Source organism: Sus scrofa, chromosome 6, assembly GCF_054392235.1.
Source record: "Sus scrofa isolate SSC_HxYL_T2T_F1_AM1 chromosome 6, Sscrofa_HxYL_maternal_Yorkshire_Landrace_v2.0, whole genome shotgun sequence".
Taxonomy (NCBI): domain Eukaryota; kingdom Metazoa; phylum Chordata; class Mammalia; order Artiodactyla; family Suidae; genus Sus; species Sus scrofa.
In genome coordinates this window covers 27274991-27297584 of record NC_139388.1, presented here as the reverse complement: position 1 = coordinate 27297584, position 22594 = coordinate 27274991, and the positions used below count along the sequence as shown (strand labels likewise).

At 43.2% G+C, this 22594-nt stretch overlaps 1 protein-coding gene across 15 annotated transcripts in view; it reads left to right on the top strand.

Annotated features, from left to right (window-relative positions):
- Positions 1-22594, top strand: part of CDH11 (cadherin 11) — a 152405-nt gene that overhangs the window by 37458 nt on the left and 92353 nt on the right. For 4 of the 15 annotated variants that reach the window (XM_084958344.1, XM_084958349.1, XM_084958348.1 and 1 more), the window contains one exon: positions 1051-1238. The exons of 10 other annotated variants lie outside the window; for them this stretch is intronic. The gene's annotated coding sequence lies outside the window, so the exon portion shown is untranslated. Of the gene's footprint in view, positions 1-1050; positions 1239-8369; positions 8567-22594 lie in introns of those variants that run through there. One more of the 15 variants, XM_021093363.2, reaches the window with a different exon arrangement.

The following is a 22594-nucleotide window of genomic DNA, read 5'->3' as shown; positions in this document are numbered from 1 at the left end:
ATATGTACACAGAGGTTTAAAATATCACCTCTTTTGTCCTAGCAGTTTCACTTGTAAGCATCCCTTCTATGAGAATACACAAGTATCTGGACAGAGATTAATGCACAATTAAGTTTGCTGCATTGTTACTTATAATAAGAAAATGTTTAAACTACTGAAAAGCCCGATAGTAGGGGGTTGAATGGTTATATAGTTTGTTGTTCATCCTGACAGGCAATTACACTACCATTAGAAGCAGGAGTCACAAAGAATGTTTAGCGGTGGTGAAGTCAGGTGCTGTAGAAGAAAGATTTCAATTGTGTCTAAAAATAGGAGGAAAATGTTTGGAAGGAATTGTTTATTTTATCATTTATACATTTTACTTCTCAAAATTTTGATGCTGAATATGCATTATCTGATAATTAGATAAATATCAATAAATAACCCTAAGAACTGAATTAATGATCATAATGCAATGTGAAGAGAGAATTATACAAAGGAAAGAGAGGTTTCCAGGAGATTGGTCCATTAATTCCGCTTGATGAGTCAGGCAAAGAAAGCTGGAGAAAAGCGATGGATTTTAAAGACATAATTTACCCCCTGAAAAAGGGAAGGAAGGTCATTTTGGGACCTTCAGGAGTGTGTGTTGTGCAAGTGACAGAAGCATAAATGTACCTGCCATGTTGAAGGGATGAAATTGATCTGGTGTGACTGGACCATGCACTCTGCAGGGCACAGAGCTAAGTGGAATTCAGAAAGGTGGGCGATACCAGGCTGTGAAAATCATTCCATTTGCACACCACCCTAAGGATTTTAAGCCTCGAAACCTAATCACAAAGTCTAGGAGACTCACAGCTGAAAGCTGATTGGAAAACAAACACATGTACAAACAGAGTAAGATAAATTTCATTACACAAATCAAAGTAAAAACACTCATATAAATGTATGTACAAGTGCTTTTCAGAAACATCTGGGGGGTAAAAATAAAATGTTTTCTCTATGATAAAATTCAAAAAGCCATGGTAGGGAAAAAAAAATGCAAACTTAAAAATACTATTTCTTTCCCCACAGTTAACTCTTTCCTGTCCTCGGAGGCTTCCCAGCCTTCAGTAAATTTGTTGGAGAGGCTATTCCTGACCAACTACCCTATAGCAGCTCTTCCATCCTCCTGGTTATCTTTTAGTCATCACTAAGGATTGTAGACCACTTGCAGCCAATGAAGAGACCGCATGTGTATGCCTTTATACCCCAGGTGCCTGGTAGGTAGCAAGTGATCAGTCATCGTGCTTACCTGAATGAACTTCACCAGGTCCTTGCTTGTGAAAAGCTTTGTCAGCATTCATGAAGGTGGCGACTTCTGTAACTTCTCATGACTCGGTCCATTCCCAGTTTCGGAAAAATGTTGGTATGTGGGGCTGCGGCACTGTTGATTTTGAACACATGTGGGTGTTCATTTTGAAACTCTCATTAAGCTTGGGGACAAAGAACAGCGAGGTGACACATTGCTTAAGGTCAAGCAGTCAGAAGTCCTGGGTTCTAGCTTAGCCTCTGCCCCAAGTTCCCTGAATGGTATTAGTTTCGCTTTGTTCGTTTAGTTTTCTCCCTTGTGCTAGAAGGTTCTGGACTCAGTTTGAGTGGCTAATTCGTGGATGCCACCACAAGACTGCCCTCTGCGTTCCTGCCCCATAATCTCTAGTCCAAGATCCAGCAGGAATCCAGCAGCAAGCAAAAATCCTGAGAAATGCTCGATGGCTTGTTAATCAAAATGTCTATTACACCGGAATTCTTTATATTTTGAGAGTGATAACATCCTAAAAAGTTTCTGTGAAGTTCTGGAAAAAAAAATGTGTTTCTTCCAGTGTGGCAGGGGATTTTTTACAACTGTACTTCAGTGAGAGAGTCACTGAATTCCTTGGGGGACTCTGTGCCTTCATTAGGGTAATGGCGTGATAAGAGACACAGTCAGCCCTCGGTACCTACGGGTTCTGCATCCGTGGATTCAAACAACTGCAGATTGAACACATTTGGAATAAAAATTCCACAAAGTTTCAAAAAGCAAAACTTGAATTTGCCACATGCCAGCAACTATTTCCATAGCATTTACATTGTATTTACAACTATTTCCATAGCATTTACATTATATTAGGTATTATAAGTAATCTAGAAAAGATTTAAAGTATATAGAAGGATGTGTGTAGATTATATGTAAATAGTGCACCATTTTATATTAGGGGCCTAAGCATCCATGGATTTTGGTACATGCAGGCAGGGGTCCCCCTTATGTACTGGGCAACTGTGATGTCTTTGCTGATGCTAATACCAAAGATGCTCTATCCCCACTGCTACATTTAATGTGCCTGCTGCCACCAGGAACACTAACATAACACATATCTCAGGCAGAAGGCAGAGGTTGTGAGCTCAATAAATACATGCATATTTACTCCCTAGCAGGAATCTGTGAATTGTTTGTCTACATGGAAGCAGCAGAGTGAGGGCAAGAAACTGTAAAATCTTGTAAACAAAGACCAACAGATTTAGCTTTTTAGATTTCACTATCAGTGTTGGAGAAATTTCTTTGACTTTTATGTATTGTCAGAGTATATCTATATAGATCTAACTATAGATTCTATCTATATCTATCTATCCATACACATGTTCACATATATATATATATATATGTAAGAAATTTCTGGAATGAACAGATGATGCCATAATTTGCTTTCAGTGATAATGCATCTCCCCAGGGGTGGGGTTGGGTTTTCTCAAGCAAGTAATTATAGTCCGAGGATCAGAGGATCAACATAATCGCCACCTTCTGCTTCAGAAACACTTGAACTAAATGTCTCTCTGTTTCCACATCTGTGAATGCTGTGAACATGAGTGTTAAGCACACAGAGAACGCAACCAAAATTGAAGTGAAAATATTTGAGAAAAGTCGACTTTATCCTTGCTAGGAAGAGGTAAGATGCTGCAACATCTTGAGATGAGCAGAAGAGTGAACTCTAAGCGGTTTTATCTATTCCGTCAAATATTTGGGAAATTTGATATTGCTGAGTTCTATAGCTGTACAATGACTTAATATTTAATTTAAAAGGATTTCCTCCTTTAAGTGCATTGTGTTGATTGTAAAAACCTGTACAGTTCCTTTTAAGGTATCCCATAATTCACTTTTTCATTGTCTTCACTGCAAGAAACTCGTTAGGATACTGTGTGGGTGAGATGTAGCATTTGCTAATTTTATTTTTCCTTTTTTTTCTCAGTTGCCATTGTGTTTTTGCATTCGAGTACCACATATATAATTAGCTTATGCAGTAGCTTCATTTCTATTGTTATTAATTATCCTCTTTACATTATATTTTCACTTTTCTGCCACATGTGCACTTTATGGTAAAATAAATATATGTATTATATATTAATATATATTAATAAATGTTTATACCTATTTTTGGAGCTGAGAAAGGAAGATACACACACATAATGAGCTTCTACATCATGCCTGGCTCTTGGCTCCATTACCTCATTTTATCCCTGTGTAATCATCACTAAAGATGCTTATACCCATTTTATTTCTCAGATAAGAAAACTGACATTTAAAGAGATTAAGTGATTTTCACGTGTTCATATGTTGGAATGGTAGAGTCAGAAGTTACACCTGCCAGCACCTTTACTTCTTTGTGACATTTGCGTAGAGTATTTGCTAAGGAATGAGAGCCAATGGGGTATTTTTTCCACTTAGAAATAACGTGATGCTATGCAAAGTGTACGGAATGTTCAGTCAGGCAGGTCTGGGGTCCATTCACGCCTCTGATGCTCCCTAGATTTCTGCCGGTGATTGATGAGACTCTCTTCGGTCTTAGTTGCCCCTTAAAAAATGGGGTTGACCACAGCTCTCTTTCCAAGTTTCTGCATGATGAGGAACACCATACTCTCCAAGGATGGGCTGGATCAGAGAGAGCTATTTTTGTCTCCATGTTTTTCTCCACCCATCTTCTGTATTTTTTTCAGGCTGTGAGCCATGGACGGAGGTTATTGATGACTTCTCCAGGTGAAAAGCAGCTTGGTGAGCCCCAGAGAAGGAGGGCTTTCTTTTTTTGGTCTGTTGGCCTCACCCTGTAAATGAGAAAAGAACAAGCAAAGATAGCCATGCCTTTTGATCTGGGATGCAAGAATTGGAAGAGGGGTTTGTAGGAGATAAATCAAAGAAAATTGTCTAGAATTGATGCAAATGGAATTTCAGCCTAACAAGTGGTGAGGCAGGATTTATGCTTCTCTAGCTCAAATGCAATTACTGCACCTCGAGGGGGAGGGCAGCTTGTTGGCAAACGCTCTTAGGCAAGGAGTACAAATCTCATCCTGCTGGGACCAGCAACTCCTAGCTTTTCTCAAAGGCAGGGCTCTAGGTGGTCAGTCCATGCCCCTTCTTTCTACCACACCTCTTTTACCAAAAATATTAGGCAAATTGAGCCCCACATAAACCAGGTGTGAATACCCCATGTGCTCGATCACACCGAGGAAAAATTATAAACAAGGGTACATCTATGAGACTTCTTATTAATGTTCAACTGGTTTTTTTTTTTTTTTTTGGACTTTGGGAAAGGTACTGATACTATTTATGTGGTATATAAAAGTACATGTATATGAATAATCTCACAGCAACAATCGAACCTTCATGACAGTTCCATGAAGAAGATTTAATCATTTCCATTCTATAGATGAGACTGCTTGTTCAGAGAGGTTAAGCAGCTGCCCCAAAATCACACAGCTATCTGGGACAGAGCTGGTCCATTCAATGCCATGTAGTCTTCACTGGCTTTGCAGTAGTACCTTGGCCAGGGCTGGTATCCTTGCAGCATCAGGCTGTGCCTGTTTCACCAAGAGAGATAAATCTGCAAGGCTGTATTGCTTGTTAGAGGTAGCTTCTCTTGAAATACCCTTTTGGCTATACTGTGAAAGCCAGTGATTCAAAGATCCTTGCCAAGGGATCATCATAAATCCTGTTGAGACAGAGAAATCTCTGAAGGAAGAAAGGTTCTTTGCAGTGGCCCACAGCCTGGAGGAGTAGTATCCAGAAGACACTATTTGCAACAATGCTTGAATGAGAGCCGAGGGGCTTGTTTACATGGGCAGGGGCACAGATGGTCCCATAAGCAGGATTTGATGAAGAGTCCCCCTCCCCGCTACACAGAGGGTGGGTAAGGGCTTTTGGACAGTGCTGTCTGAGAGGCCACTGTCACATGTGGAGTCCTATAATCCCCTGCCTGAGTCGCAATGTCTCATTCAGAGACAAGCAAGCTTATCGGATATTCTGTTTCGGACTTTGGTGAAAATTAAAGGGATGGCTGAGAGCCATTTATTCCAGTCCTCTTTTCTCCTTCTCTTTAGTCTTGTCGGGCTGGCAGACCAGTCTGGCAACACACACCCCCAAATGGTGGAGAGAGGAGCGGATCACCAGACACACAAAGCTTTTCCTTCTGCGGAATCAATCTGCTCAGGTTCACCAGGATCCACCACGTGTGGGACACAGTGCTCTGTGCTAGGGGGTGTGGGATATGAGGAGGAGAAGGGTAAACTCGTGTGTGTGTGTGTGTGTGTGTGTGTGTGTGTTCAGGGGTGTTTTCTTCCTTTTGAAAGGATATTCCCCAACACATGCCTTTTAATAAAAATATTAACCATTTCTTCCACTCAAAGATGAAAGGTGCTTTAATATCACTGCAAAAATTTCTGCATTTTGAACACACACATTCTGAGAAGGGCTTGGACTTGGAAAGAGGGGTGAAAATGAGAAACAAAGGTACATCCATGGGAGTTTTTCGTTAACTGCTGGGGTGGTTTTTTTGGACTTTGGGAAAAGTAATGTTATTTTTCATGTATCATACAAACATCTATATGAATTATCTCATAGTGACAATCCCATGAGGACCACACTGTAGATTGAAAAAAAAAAAAGGATGGTTCAGGGAGATTAAGGCACATGCCAGGGGTCACACAGCTAGTCTGTGCAGGAACCATCATCACCTGTGCTCTTGCTCCTCCCTGGAGTTTTAGTGAAGGGCAGTGAAAGACAGTTGATCCGGGTATGTTGAACTAGTGCTGTTTAATTAGTCTCATCAGCCACGTATTCCCCTTGGGGCCTAAGTGTTTTTGCAGTGCTAACCAATGCACAGCCCCATCCTGTCGTCTGCGACACTCCTGCCCCTGCTTCCACCACCAGGCAGAGGAACAAGGGAAACAGAAAGTTAAATGAGCTCCCCAAAGGGCAGTCACTGGGCGTCGATGGGTATTTGCTTTATTCTATTTGTTTGATTTAGAACAAAACAGAACAACAAATGTTCCCTGCCTCCGGGTCCAAGGACTTAGCTGCAGATTTAACAGCAGCGGTTCCCATGAATAATGAAAGCATGTCCAAGTTGTCTGAAAACAACCAGGACATCAAAGAGGTACACCAAAATGAAGCTCAGGTATTGACGTCCTCTCCCTGGTGTCCCAAACCTCAGCAGCTTCACAGCCATCACCTGGGCGCTTATTAGCTATTCAGGGCCTCAGCCCCCTCTTCCCAGCCTGCTGGAGGAGAATCTGCATTTTAGTGATATCCCCAGGTGACTTGCTCATTATCTCCCAGCCAAGGCCAGGAATGAGTGAATGAGTCACTTACTCAATAGGCTTTAAAATTTGAGTGCCCCAAAATGCAGTGATCAACACAAGCAATACTTAAGGCAATATTTTAAAAACATTAAAAAAAAAAATTAGGGAGGTCCTATTCTGGCTCAGCAGGTTATAAACCTGACTAGTATCTGTCATGATGGGAGTTCGATTGCTGGCCTCACTCCGTGGGTTAAGGGTCCAGCATTGCCATGAGCTGTGGTGTAGGTCGCAGACGTGGCTTGGATCCCGTATTGCTCTGGCTGTGGTGCAGGCAGGCAGCTGTAGCTCCAATTCGACCCCTAACCTGGAAACTTCCATATGTCTCAGTGAGGCCCTAAAAAACAACAACAACAACAAAAAACAAACCCAATAAACAAATCAAAAAAACATTTAAAGTTACCTGGATATCATCTGCAGTCTTCTCCTTTCTGGATCCTTGTGGGAGAGGGCAGGAGAAAAGGCTGGGGAAGGTCTAGGAGCTTTGATTTCTTGTTTTTTCTAAATATTCTGAAATTTCAGCAAATGAAATTGCATTGAGTTGATTCCATTTTGGTCTTCATATTTCTGTATTATTGGATTTTCCATATCTGTGATTATACACAAAGAATGTACTATTATAACCTGAACATATAAGCTCCAAGTTCAGCTCCACCGCTGAACACAGATCGCACGAATGATGATGTTAATGATCAAAGTAGGCAGCATTTATCGAGGGCTCGCTGTATGCTGAGGGCAGTACCTGAATGACCTTGTTTAATTTTTGCAAGGACCCTATGAGGGAGGTACCGTTTTCATCTCCATTTTAGAGATGGAGAGCTGGAGGGATGCGGAGCTTAGGTGGCTTGTCTAACTAACGTTGTCTGATTGGTAGTAACTAGGGGAGGTGGCATACAGATCCAGACAACTGGTCCACAACCTGCTCTCTTTACTACTTTGCAAATCTACAAATAAAATAGTGAAAAATGAATTTACATGGTATTCAAAGTTCTAAAGCAATTGTATGCACGCTTTTTTCCTTCAATGTGTTAGTATTAGGTTGCCAAGTGTCTTTTTATTTTGAAAATCTGTCCCTTTTTACATTTTTTATGTTAAAATGCTCTTTCAAACAATGAAATGAGAGTAATAGACCATGGTAGTTGCCTTTTAAAAATGTCCATAAAAGGAGTTCCCGTTGTGGCGCAGTGGTTAACGAATCCGACTAGGAACCATGAGGTTTCGGGTTCGATCCCTGGCCTCGCTCAGTGGGTTAAGGATCCGGCATTGCCATGAGCTGTGGTGTAGGTGGCAGATGCAGCTCGGATCCAACATTGCTGTGGCTCTGGTATAGGCTGGTGGCTACAGCTCTGATTGGACCCCTAGCCTGGGAACCTCCATATGCCACGGGAGTGGCCCTAGAAAAGGCAAAAAGACAGAAAGACCAAAAAAAAAAAAAAAAAAAGATTCATAAGGTCCATAAAAGTATGGCTGCCATTTTCTTTTTAATTAGGCTGGGGGCGGGGGGAGAAAATCCTTTCATTTGGAAGGAAGACAAATATTTCAGGGTCTCCCTGCTATGCTGGCAGTACCTGTGAGCCAGGTGGGTGTTGCCGGGCCCTGCCCCGCCCCCATGTCTGCTTTTGCAGCAGCCCTGGCTCTTGTCTCTCCCGCTGGTGTCTGTGGGACTCATTAGCAGTGGGTGTGTGTCTCTCCACAGTGGCTCATTCACAGGGCTGCCAGCAGTGCCAGGGATTGGGGCCGCCTCTCTGGCTGTCCTGGGAGGCCGCCACTCTGTACAAAGCTGGGCCGCACCCTCTCCCGGCCCTGCAGCCTTTGGAGTTCCCACCAGAGATGTCCTCAGATGGAGGAGAGAAGGTGTCCTGGAGATGACACTGTCCCGGCTGGATCCTGCCTCTCAAGGAAGACTGTAGGAGGCCAACTGCTGCTCGGTGACCTTCGTGCTGGTGGAGTGAGTAGGCACTGGATTTAACACGCCTGGCCTCTCCATCTGCCAGCCTGGGTGCAGGTGCCAGCAACACTGGCCAGCCGGACGAGGGATGGGAATGGTGGCACAGAGGTCCCGGCAAAGGGAACTGGCTTTCCTGGACACAAGCTCATTCCTGTGTTATTTACACCCTGCCCCCGCACAGTAGCAGCCGTCCACTCTGCACCTGTCTGCCCGGTGCTATTTCTGTATCAGCTCAGTGGAGCCTGATCTCTATCTGATTTAGGGCTTGTTTTTGATTCCAGTTTGGGTGTTGCCACTGCCAGAGCTCGAGGCTCAGCCTGGACCGCTGATCCTGTGGTGGGAGTTTCCGAAAGTTGATTCTGTCAGTGAGAGAACTGGCGTGGGCTGGGCCCTGGTGCCAGATTTCGGTGCCTGGGGACACGCGCTTGGGGCACTCTTTCCATCTTTGTCTTTGTCTGGTCTCCTCCTCCTTAAATCTTCCGGGGTCTGTGGAGTTGACTACCAATTGGTGCCTGACCTACTTACAGGAGCAACTGCGTTTCACTTGCTCATCAAAATAAATGGATCATAACAGTTGGTTCACTGTGATTCAAAGGGGATTCATTTTAGAGTCCTTTCTACCTCCTTGGAGTGTGCATATGTACATGTGGAATAATATATGCATGTGTGTGTGTGTGTGTGTGTGTGTGTGTGTGTTGCGCAGCTGCCTGAATGAAAGCTGGCGTTTTCCGTTGCCACGTCGTGACTTTGCATTTGGACAGCGGTCCCGTGGCTTTGTATGGGAAGATAGTGAACATGATGCTGGTCTCCCTGCATCCATCTCCTTTCATTTTCGACTTGGACGACTTTCTCTCGAGCATGGGTGTTCACATTTTCTGCTCTTGGTGTCAGCTCTGTTTGCTTCTCTTCTGCCAAAGGGAAGGACCCTTTGAACTGTGTGTTCAATGAATGGAGAGCTCATTCGGGACAGTTACTGGGACAGCACATGCTTCCAACTGGTCCCTGCTGCCGCATTGCTGGGCCATGACTCATGCCTTTGGCTTTTGCCTCTGCTGATCTCAGAGGCCACGTGGGAGGTTGGTTATGTTGGTGTATCTCCATGTCTGTGACCTTTTCAGCACCATTTTTTTTCCTGCATTTTTGAAAGCTACTCCCCCCCCCCAAAAAAAACCCCTGCATTTATAAAGTAATAACCAATCTGTGTTCTCATTTTTAATTAATCGTATGTACATAATTGCCAATCAGAGCTTCCAATCAGTATGAATTAATCAGAGTTAACATTTACTTTTTTACCAAGCATCTTCTATGGGGCTAACCTATGCCAGGTGCTGGGCACAGAAAAGTGAACAAGATTCAGTCTTAGCAGGAGTTTCCAATGTATAATATTCTTGCTCACTCATCATTTCAATGTGGGTAAAATTTGTTGAGTATCTCTGTGTGCCTGGGGAGTGGTGTCAAGTGTCTCTGTATCACCTCCTTTCCTCAGAGTGATCTGGAGAGACACCACTTTTCCCACGAGGAAACCGACCAAGCTGCAGAGTTGAGCCATTTGCTCCAAGTCACATACTTAATTACAAAGCAGAGGATTTGAATTCAGGCTTATGATGCTCTAAAACTTTCCCATGGAAAGCACAGTCACCAAATCCCTGAATTCCTTCCTTCCTTTCCTACTGGATAGGTGTTTGCTTTTGTGGGAATGAGAGTGCCCTATATTCTCCCCATGTTGCTTCTGGATTAAGGTTTTCCCCCCAGTTTTACTGAGATATATTTGACATATAATGTTGCACCAGTGCAAGGCATACAATATAATGATTTGATTATATATGTATTGCAAAATGATTGCCACAATTGACATCATTCACCTCACATAGTTACAAATTTTTGTTCTTGTAATGAGAACTTTTAAGATCGACCCTCTTAGCAACTTTCAAATATATAATACATGATTGTTTGGAATCTCTGTTCATAGATTTAGTTTTGAAGTCTCTGAAAACTCTAAGTACAAAAGAGCTTGTTGCCTCAAAGAATAAATTGAGCATCAAGCATCCTAAGACATTCAACTTGCTCGCCTCCTGATTGTCTAGATGGGGAAACTGAGTGTTGAAGGGATTCACCAAGGGTTGCATAGCATCAAAGTCTCAGCTTGAACTTAGCACCCCTGATCTGCAGGGCATTAGTGTCGATCACAGCACAGTTCCTTATTTCTGGCTAATAATCTGGGCTAGGTGGCACATCTCAAGAGATCTGGGTCATTCTATTGAGGCTTGAGGTAAGAACAGCTAAAATTAGATGATGATGCAAGCTCATTAAGGGCAGAGTCTAATTTTGCCCACCCCTTGGTCCCTGGTCCCCAGCACAGCCCCAGGTCCACTTTAGGTGGTCAGCAGGTATGTGTGAACACCTGGATGAAATGCAGGGGTCCTTCAGGGATAGTCTTTTCACCTTAGCTTTTTGGTAGTTGCTGATCTCCCTTCTTGGATTCTTCCACACCCGAGAGTATTTTAGAATCAAATGGATGATATCAATATGTAATTTGACACTTCGCTGGTTCAGTTATTTAGTATCATAAACCCTTTCCTGTTTCTATTTTGGAATAAATTGGCTGGTTCTTTTGGTATCTCTTGACAGAACAGTTTTTTGGGGGTTTTGTTTTGTTTTGTTTTGTTGGTTGCTGTTTTGGTTTTTTTTTTTTTTTTTTTTTTTTTGGCTGTACGGGAAATTGCAGGGATTTCAGTTATCAGACCACTAGTTCACTTTGAGTGTGGCTGGCTCATACGTCTACCTTGCAGTAGAGACACTTTGAGTTGTATAATGAAACTTTATAAAATTACAAAATTCATGTCTAGGACAGATAACATTTTCAAAATTTATATAAGAAATGAGGAAGAAGGGAGAAAAAAAAACACTCACAATTCATTCACTCTGACAAATAAATTGTCATTTTCTCCTCCCTTCCTGTATTCAATTTAGGAATATTTTTACATCATTGTAATTGGAATAAAGATTTTATATCATAACGAACCACGCTGAAATATTCCAACATGTTCTTCCACATTGTTTTATAATTCACATAATTTCAGCTTTGGGGAAGGACTGCTATTTCATGCAGTGTGTATACTGTGTCTTACTTAAAAATCATCCTTAAAAATATATCCTTACAAGAAGGCTATTTTGACTTTATGTGAATAGAAAAGATATAGTTCTTATTGGGAATCAGGGTGAAATAGAATGGGATTATAAAAGATTTGTAGTACCTTGAAGCTCCCGTACTTCAAGTCGGTTATTTCATATCAGTCAGCTTGTTAAAGCTCAAATGCTGTTTCCCTAATGAAAAAAAGAACACTTGAGACATGCATAGAAAAACCTAGAATTAATCAACATCAGATTTTTTTTTGTCCTTTTATCTATTTTCAATAATTTAAATAGTTAAGATGCCCTTAAAAGCAATCATTTTTTCCTAATTGCCAGGGGCATTTTCCTCATTTCTGAAAATGGGTGGCATTTAACTGGCAGGCAAAACAACCAAAGCAATAAACATTGGAAACAAAGTACTTAGGAAAGCTAAACTGGTCTTTAAAAACTTCTCCAGGAAAAAATAATTAGGAAGGCAGAAAACAGGAGCGGTAAGTCCATTTGCTCTTGTTCAGGTCAAACCTGTTAGGATTGGTCCTTGAAGGAGGTTGTGGGGTTTTAGGGGGTGCAGCTGCAGATGCGATCTGGTGATGAGCTGACCTGGAACAGAAGGTTGAGAGAGCTTTCATCACCTCTGTTTGCATCGTGATTCGGCAAGGTCACTGGAGAGGATCTTCCTCAGGCCACTAAAAATAGACAGTCCGATAGATCCAAGCGTGCTGTCATCTCTCCTTTCCTTTCCTCTCATTGTGTCTTATTTGGGGAGCTCTTCTCATTCTTCTCCTCTGCCTGTGTCCTCTGTGACTGCATTTGCTTTTGATAAGCCATCCGTCCCTGTGTGTTGGGGATGAAAGGCAGGAAATGTCAGGACCCCAGCTCACCTTGCAGTTATGATATTCCCCCCACTCCCTCCCTCCCTCCCTTCCTTCCATTCATCTTTCTTTCCATCTTCCCTCCCTCCCCCTCCTTTCTGTCTCACCTTAACTCGGTCTTCAATTTATGTGTTCCTATCTGCAAAGAGCCTGGCATGCAGAACTGCTTAATATGTAGGCACGGAGTAAGTGAAAGTAAGAGTAAATGAATGAATGGTGGGAGCTGTAGAGAAGGCAGAATTCTAGTGAGGGAACAGTGGGGCCGGGAAGACCTCTGCCCCCCTTGAATGCACGTCCCATTACTGTTGTGACACCTTCCTCTTTCCACTCCCTCAACCCACCGCCACTGGCTATGGAATATGCAGCCTGTTCACGTCACGTGTGTGTTCTCTTGCTCTCTAGGCATCTGTCGTTGTAGAGTCTGTCTGCCTATATCTAATCATGCACAGAACATGCATGAGGTTCTGTAAAAATTTGGAGTCCTTTAACTCCTGGATTCATTATTTCTATTTTTTCCCTCTTGTCTGTGAATTTCATGCATATTTTTGTCAATAAAATCTTACTCCCAGCCCTACGATGTCTAAGATGGATAAAAGAGAGAGAGCTCTTTTGGATTAAATGGAAGAAAGAAGGAAGATGTGGGGATCCCAGAACCCCCAACTCTGGCTGCCCTCACCTGCCATAGCCCCTGCAGTCACCTTTGGGGGTATCTGGTAATTACCCAGTCTCTGCTAAACACAGAAGGCAGAATCATTGGATTAGATCATCGGTGAGTTTCCATTTGGCTCTCACATCCTATGATTTATGACGTCCCTCAAAGTTCAAGTCTGGGTCTCTGTGTTTAAGGTATGTAGCAAATGCAGATAATTATGCAGTGAGTGCTATAGGAGCTATAAATGAGGCAGATGACAGAGCTTCTGCTCTCCCTCAGCTCACAGGGATTGGGGGTGGCAGGCAAATGTAATGCTTCCCTAAAACACTGAGGTATCCTGGGACTTAAGGCCAGAATGGCTAATAGATTATACGCAGTAGGTGATACCTCTCATTCTGCAAATACTGATTTAGCATCATAGCTGATTTAAAGGGGTCCCAAGAAAAAGACCCGATTCATTGTGTTTCATTGATGGTTTTAAATTTCTACATCATTTACCACTAATTGTTTGCAGTTCATTTTTATGTTTACTTCTTAACTCTAACCTTGGATGCAAGTCCTGCAGGAATAACAGCCTTGCTGTCTGTACTCTAGTCTCTTGACCTGGATTTGGAACATAGTAGATGCTTAAGAAACTTTGGCAGACTGGTTGAATAGTTGGCAAGGATGGTGCCATGATGAGCTGTGTGTGTGTGTCTGTGTGTGTGTGTGTGTGTGTGTGTGTGTGTGTGTGTGTGTGTGGAAAGGAAGAAGAATTATCAGGAGGGAATCATTTTGTTAGGGCCATAGTGGAGAAGGAGAAGTTTATAAAGAAGAAAAGAAGCAAATGCATTCTGTGCAAGGCAAAAGCGGGAGTGAAGATAGGCAAGAGTGAGACCCTATGGTGAATGGAGCAAAAAACGGTCAGTTCCTGGAAGGAGCTGCCCCAGGTGAGGCTGAAGGCCAGCTGAGCTCACCTAAGAAAGGCCTTCCCTAGATGGGGGCAGGGCAGGTGGTGAGGACAGAAGCCCTGGAGTTAGACTGCCTGCATTTGAAGCTTTGAAAGCTGGGTGACTGGGGTACATTAACTTAGCCTCTCTGTTTTATGTTTCTGTATTTGCATATTAATGTGATGATCCATGTAAGCGCAGGACTTTGTACAAAGCAGGATTGGTTGCTGTTAAAAGCAGAAGTGGCCAACCCAAGGAGACCTGCAATGCTTTGAAACCAGGAGTGGCAGGAGTGGTATAGAGGAATCACGCAGCAGCGTGTGAAAGATGGACTGGCTCCCGTGTCCTCCTGGGAGAAAGGTGCTGTCTGGCTCCTCCCCCGACCCCTTCCTTCCCTGCTAGACTCTGAGTGTCCTCCATGTCCCGCTCTGCTCTAAGCTGCTAGAGAATTCTAGTTCCATTATGTTTACTCTAAGGATATTGCGTGTTGCCTAAGGCAGGGTCATCTCTCTGAGAACCAATGGGATTAATAACCATCTGGCATCCGGCTCTGGAAAGGCTGTGTTCTCACTGAGGGCCACGTGGGCACGTGGGCCTGCACCTGAGTGTGTTTTCCTGTCCCTTTCTGCGACCTGCCCTGACAAGTGCATGGCTTCTTAGACAGAGCTTTGCCTTTGAACCTTTGTTCAAATTATTTTATGCTGTCATTTCTCCTTTTCTCACTTTTATGATACAAAGCAATACGGGATGTTTCTGTCCTATATGCCTCTTTGCAGGCAGTCATTTGGAAGGAAATGAGGGTGCACAAAATACAGGACATGAATTAGAGAGAGAGGCAGGGTACATTTTGTGCCCAGTGAGTTTTCAACCTAATTTCTTCTCCAGGAAGACCTAGATTCCTGGGAGTCCTTAAGCTCTGCTCCCACCACCAGGTGGTGACTGACATTTGTCTCTGCCTGTCATTCGGTCTCTGCCCTTGGAAGAGACACACTGTCACTCCTTGCCGTCCCTCCACACACCTGATCTGACACCTGGTATTGATGAGCATCCTACAGACGAAGCAGGGGTACCAGGGGCAGGGTCTCTGTGGACCATGCTCCTCACCCACTTTCCACTCTGGTCTCTCCTTCATACATGAACTGCAGCACACTGGATTAGCACCCTGCATCCTTCAGCCATTCAGGGCCTTCTTCACCATGTCTGGGTACTGCCCACTCTGTTATTTACTTAATACTTGTTTTTGATGCATTCGGTCCAATCGGAGCTGTAGCCACCAGCGTACACCAGAGCCACAGCAACGCAGGATCCGAGCCGTGTCTGCAACCTACACCACAGCTCACAGCAACGCTGGATCCTTAACCCACTGAGCAAGGCCAGGGATTGAACCTGCAACCTCATGGTTCCAAGTCAGATTTGTTAACTACTGAGCCATGACAGAAACTCCCTCTTAAATATTTTTGAAGAAAATTATATCATTATCATTGATGGCAAACTAGTACCTCTTGTCATAAATAGAGAGTAGCCCCAAAATAGATAAGATGAAAAGGAAACAATTTAATTGAAGCTACTCTGAGCCTGAGACTGCCTTTTCTGTTAAAAGAGAGATTTGTTCAGGAATCACTGCAAATGGAGACGGTCCCATCACAGATATGAGGATTGAAATATAACGCAAAGGTACTTCTCTGCTTCCTGATTCATTGTCACTTAAGGCCAATAATAATAAGAGTAATTTGTTGGGCCCCTATTGTGTCAGGGATTGTGCTAATTTTTTATGTCTTTATATAGAGGCTGTTTAACAGAAAAGTGATAGTTTTTTGATCGTGATGATGTCTACTAATATTTACTGAACAATTTGTGCCAGAAACAACAGTGCAGTTTGCACATGTGTCCTCACCACTACACAGCTTTGTGGGCTCTTGTAACTTTGGTTTTACAAGTAAGGAAACAATCCTAAGTCACTGAGCTGGTGGGAGTAGAGCCCACATGGGAACAGGTGGGACTCAGAGTGTGTGTGTATGTGTGTGTGTGTGTGTGTGTGTGTACATATGCCTGGGGGGTGACTCCTAGAGGTACAGCCTAGATAAAGCTTTCTATGAGATTATTAGATTCGTGAAGTTGGCACGTGATTTTTCCCAGGATCTTGAAGAATGTCAGAATTTGTGCACACGAGTGAAGAATGTTATTCCCCCAATAAAGTGCAGCAAACTATTGCCGAAACATTTTAATGGCCCGCTTCCCCTGCTGACCCTGAATAAATCCAGTGTACTTAATGAGGTGTGATAAGGACCCAGAGCACCCGCTAGAATGGCTTGCTGGCTCGCATCAGCCTCTCTGTCCCCAAGTTCCTATTTGTGCCTGAAGAAGATTACATATCACCACCCTCGTGGGTCTTCAGCAGCATACAGTGTATACAGGTGGGACTTGGGCGTGAGGGACTCACTCCCTTAGTTGCTGAATCATTTGTTCAGATGCTACTTGGGAGCAGCGTTTGTGCCTCTGACCACCTGATTACAGTCAGCAAGAAAAGATTCATGTTTCTTGCCCTTATGGAGCTTGTAGATGATTTGAATTTGTACAGCTTATATCTTCAGAGTATGTGTCTAAGGAGAGGTAGATAACAAAATGGCATTTTCCTTTCTTTAACTTAATTTCACATTGCAAAAGGACAGTCTCACTTAATTCTGAGAAGCCTTGTTTTGGTTCTTTCTGAGCACAATGGCCCTCTTCTATTATATCATAAATCAGTCTCATTGCTACGGACAGTGCTGCTTACTCTTTTTACTGGGAGATAGTAGGAGGCTGTGACTGTTTCTAGCACATAGCGAAAACATCAGTGTGTGTGTATGTGTGTGTGTGTGTGTGTGTGTGTGCACACGCGCATGTGAATACGTTTCTGACTCTGTGAACATGGAGATTTGCAAATAAGTGTCTTTCTTGGCTGTATAGAAGATGTCCCGATTTGATAAAACATTAGAGATACAGTTTCAGGCTGTGGATTATAGTCAAAGGTCCTTGCTGTTCATCATTTCATTTGGGAGTGGTGCTCCATCAGTGTCTGTGTTCTCTCCCTCTCTCTCGATAGTTCAGTAGCCTGGTAAAACGATGCAGTCCTTGATCATTAAAAAAAAAAAAGTCATTGGACTCCTTCCCTAAATTAGTGCCCTAATTTATGTCTGGAGAAAGCAGTTAAGTGTAGCTGTTGGATGAATTGCTCTAGATTCAAAATGGCTGTGTCCCTCTCCTGGCCTCACCATATGGTGGCTTCGTGAATGAAGGAAACCTTATTCAACCTTTCTGTGCCTCAATTTTCTAGTCATGCAAAAAAAACCTCATAGCACTAAATTCCAGTCCATGGGCAAGCACTTAGCCCAGGACCTGGCACACTGCAAACTCTCAATAAATGTTAGAAATCATCTTACCTGTTTGGATTAAGTTGTGTCTATGTGACACACAGCTCCTTGGGGGTGTAGAAGAGCTGAAAGAGTTCGCTTCGTGTGTACATGGCTATGGTCATGCCCTTAAATCCTCGAAGGTGATTAAATGCTTCACTCAGCATCAGAGTATTTGGGAAATATTGATCACACTTTTTCAAACCCGGTACTTGTACAAACACATGGATTTACTGTCAGTCACTCAGGAAGTACCTATTGGTTACCCAGTCTTGTTAATAGCCAATTGTTTACAAAATGATAGCCTATTGTACTGATCTTGGCTATTTTAGAAGACAAAGTGAACAGTTCCACATTGCTTTTACTAAGGCTGAATAATTTAGGCCGAGTGAGTACATTATTATAGTCCTTAAAAAATTACAAATTTTACCTGCCGTTTGACATTAAGTAGATAAACAGGCAATAGATTTTTAGTGTTTCTAAAGTTTAAAATACAGTCCAAGGGTGGTTCTCTGTTTCACCTCTACCATTTCTCCATTAGGCCTCCCTTTAAAGGCTTAGCAGGCTGACCCAGGCCAGATTAAAAGGACTCTAAGATGTGATTTCCGTCTTCAAGGAGCTCAAAGCTTCCTCGGATGCAATGCTGGAAGGGGTAGACAGCCATAATGACAAAGAACTCCACCCGTGGGAGGAATCAAGAAATAATTTGGAGTACAGAGGAAATCTAGAAGCCCACAGTGAATGGGACGAGAGTTCAAATTAGGGAACAGTATTTTTAGAGAGGAACAGAGGTGCACAGCACACCAGCTCGGTCTTACCTGGGCAGGCGGTGCAGACAGGGAGAGACCGGGAAGAAATGTAGAAGCTGTGTTGACCATTGCAGGTATTTCCTGACCCTGTAGTATGGAAACAGGTAGAGCTTAGAGAGGATCAGATTTTTCCTGTAAAAACTGCCATCCTGCTCGTCAATGATTCCTCCCAGGATGGAAGTTTCTGTTTTGTCATGTACGTTACTGTCAAATGTTGAGATACTTGTTCATTCAAAATAAGGAGACAAAGAAGCTAAATAAGCTGCTGAAAAAGAGGTAAATGTCGTTCCACAGTAGATGTGATTGTGTGTGCCCTGCTTGCTTGATTTATCTCATCGATTCTTTCTGACACTTTACCAAGTCACCCAATGGACAGCCCTGAAATTCTCCTGATGTTGGGTTATATTTATTTTTAATGTTTGCCACCTCCTTCTTACTCCCCCCAAAAAAACCTTAAAAAGTAAAATTGCTGCTATTTTAGGGCAAAAAGAAAACATAAGGTCCTGGAGAAAAGCCTTTTATTTCCTCCTATGTGTTCCCAGCTTCGATAACAATATGAATAGACTCATGTATGTGTGACTGTGTTTAGCATTTCCCCCTTTTCGGACACTGTATTCCTTTTTTATTCAGTAGAGAAATCATCATGGCAAAGTGGGAAGGCACATCCTGGGGAACAAGGGAAACCTAGATGTGAATTCCCATTCTGCTAACTAGCTTTGTTATCTTAGGCGGATTATTTAACTTCTCTGAGCTTTAATTCCTGTCTCTTTTAGGTGGTAGGAACGGGATAAAACAAGTTCCACCCGATGCTACTGGGAAGATTAATTAAAAGAAAAGTGCACCTAGAAGTTCCAAGGCTAGATAGATTGGGGGTGTGCAGTGGGTGGCAGATAAAACTGGAGCTCCCAGTATTGCAATTGTTAATATGTTTAAAGGGGAGAAAGTGAAACTCCATCATTTGGGCGAGAAATAGGGATAAAATGTAGAGTAGCAGGAGGTTTGCTCATATGCTAGATGACTGTTTGTTTATTCATTTCCCAAAGATATTACAAAGGCTGTGAATATTTATTTAGTTCTGCTCCCAATAGCCCTTCTGATAGGGAATTATTTGGGTACAACGAAAGACATTTGTAAATGCGGCTGATAAGACTGACACTGGACAAGGAGCGTTTTGTTGGACACAAGAATTCTATTGTCCCTGGCTTCAGTTGTCAAGTGCCCGGGGAACCCAGAATTTATGGTGACAGCACAATGGGCCTTTCAGGGCCCAGCGAAAGAGCTGTGAGATCCTGCTCCCCCGCTTTTCAGGGCTTCTAATCTTTTTATCGGGCCCGGACAATGCCGGATTCAGCTGCTGCCTGCGCCTCCTGACTGTCCGTTGGCCGTCAGGTATTGTGCGGTAATTACCATGGTGACAATGGACCCTCTACACCAGTCCATCCGCGCTTTGGAAAATGGCGAAGGTTGTCACTTTGCATTAGGTGCCTCTAAAGGCATGGCTTACTTAGAAAAACTACTAAAGAGAAATAAAGATAATCGTGTTAAGAGTTTGATTTAAAGGGCCACTGTGTCAAATCCATTTGGAGCCCAGGAACTCTTTATGGATGTTTTCTTGTAATTACAGCCAGGCATTGGGCGTCGTCCTTGCACAGGCAGTGAGTAGCTGGCCTTGGAGATTTCGCAGGGAGCCCTGAGCTGTCGGCAGCTGGCAGTCCTGAATGTCCTTGGGAACAGTGGTCTAAGCTGAGCCGTTGAACTTTGAGGACTCTCTGAACTTCTTTGAAAACTCAGTTTCTACATATGAAAAGGCGTGGTGTGGAAAATGCTTATAGAGTTATATTCCATGAGTGTATATTAATGTATGAAAATATATGAATGTTAATCCATAATTTATGAATGCTTAGCCATCTACCATAGGCTCTGTGGATAGCAAATATACAATAAAAGGTAAAACTTATTTTTTAACCATGTGCAATTGAAAAAGCACAATCTCTACCATCTCACAATCACAGCTACTAAACATTGAGTGCCTGCTCTAATTGAGGTACTGCATTTATTACTGCTATTCTTCACAATAATCCTTCAAAAGAGTTATTACTATCCTCATTTTATAGTGAAGAAACTGAGGCTCAAAGAGTTCTTGCCAAAGTCAAACTAGCTTGGAAGAGGCTAAGCCTGGATTTCAAGTCCTTTTCCCTCACATTCAATAGCTTACTGCTTCCCTCATTTTAAAAAAAAAAAATTCTTAATCTACAAAACTATCTCACGAAATATGCTTCACCATATGGCTTTGGAACTTTGGTGATAACAGGAAAGAAAAACACCCAATGGTGAGTATTAATTGGATTTATTCATTCCTTTAATGATGTCAGGAACATGTAACACCCATAAAAGGAAGAAGCCCCCATCTGCAGGGCACCCAGGCTCTACTGCCCATGTGCTGCCCCTTCTCCTGCCTGCAGAGCAAGAAAAGCACAAACATCAGCAAGACAATTTGGTATTCCTAGACCAACAGAAAAGTATATGGCCTTTGCTTAACTTCTTTGCCCAACAAAAGCTTCAAAAACCTGATATGTCCTTTATTTAATAGTAACATATTTAATGATAGTTTGTATTCATCAGCTCCATACCACAAGATCTCAAATTCCCTGTTGTGGTATTTTACCAAAAAGTAAAAATCAGTTGTGATCACATCCCAGAGGAATAGGCATGATTCACCCTGGGAAGGAGGTCTCATTGTGTGCTGGCAGGAGAGGCGTAGATTTTTCAGTGCTTTGTCCCCTGCTCCCTTGCTCTATGCATTGGGATATTTACCATTTAATCTCAGTTTCTTCATCTGTAAAATGGAGCTGTCACCCTCTCCTTGGCCCACCCTCTTCCGTTCAATGGCAGCCCTTTCCCTTTTAACCCATCACCCCTGTGTCAGTCCTATATACACAAGAAGCGGCCTGAGGATCCTGATGTATGCACTGATAGAGGGAGTGGGGTGGGGACCATTGGAATCTATTCACATATACTCTCAGCCTTCAACCTCCCCCACAGTGCCCTATGTTGTTTCTGTAGTCGGTGTGCTATCCACAATGTCCTGGCACACACCTGGCCTGGCTGGGCCCACAATCAAGAAGAGGACCCACACATGGAGAGTTATGATCCATTTGATTTGGAGCAGAGATCCTGAGAGAGGGATGGCAGTGGGTCAAAACGAAGCATGTGGCCTTGCATGCACCCAGCCTTCAGTACAGTCAGAGCTCAGCGAAAGAAATCGGCCACAATCACATCCTCATCCTTCCCCAGGTTTTCTCCTTGATTGTCATATGTGCGCCCAGCATTATCTCCATCCCACTTTACACCTCTGGGTTTGTGGTGTTCTCCTAACTTCTCATTCTCTGGGAACTAAAATACGGCAAGGAGTGTCTGGGTCTCCAAGAGGCTCAGTACTGTGGGTGGCTGAGCACAGCAATGGAGAGGCTGGCGAGGGCAGTGGCTCCGTACTGATGGCATGCAGGCCCTGGGGAATGAAGGAGAGATGCCCTGAGACTAGGGGGGAGTGGGTCCAGCAATGTTGGGCTGTATTTTCTGGTCTCAAAAGGGAACACATGATTCCAGGTCTCACAGAGTCACGAGATGGGGGGAGAGGGGTGGGGGAGGAGAAGAGGGAAGATGAACATGGCAACGGAGACCGCCAGTGCAGAAAGAGAACGTCTGCAGAAGAGCTGCCCAGCCTTCTCAGACCCAGTGAACGCTTTTTTTCCTGTCGACTTTGTTAAAAGCACAAAACCATTTAGATTTCTTCTGTTCACTTTTTTCTAAGAAACATGGGGTAATTCTACACCAACATGGTCCACAGAACCCAAAGCCCCTCTTTCTTAAATGTTTGCAGTGATCAAAATTCACCCATTTACTTTTGCCTTCCTTCCAAAGCTGTTAACGGTCAGTGCAAGCTTTAGCTGAAAGGAGTTTTACAGAAGATGTTCTTTACAGGAGGTAAAGAACTGCAAGGCAAAGTGGGAGTTCAATTTATTTTTATAGATTTGAGATGTAAACTTTTAGAAACACACTGGCCACAGTTACAGCTGTATCATGAACTGACTGGAGACCAGAAGAGGAAACTAGAAGAAACACAAGCAATGAAGTCCGAACTGCTGGATTCTGATCCCACCTTGGGTGTTATAAACTCTGGGCAAGAGTTTGACCCTTTTGAGTGGTGGGGTGAGATGGCCAGATGGGGTCATGATACCCAGAGTG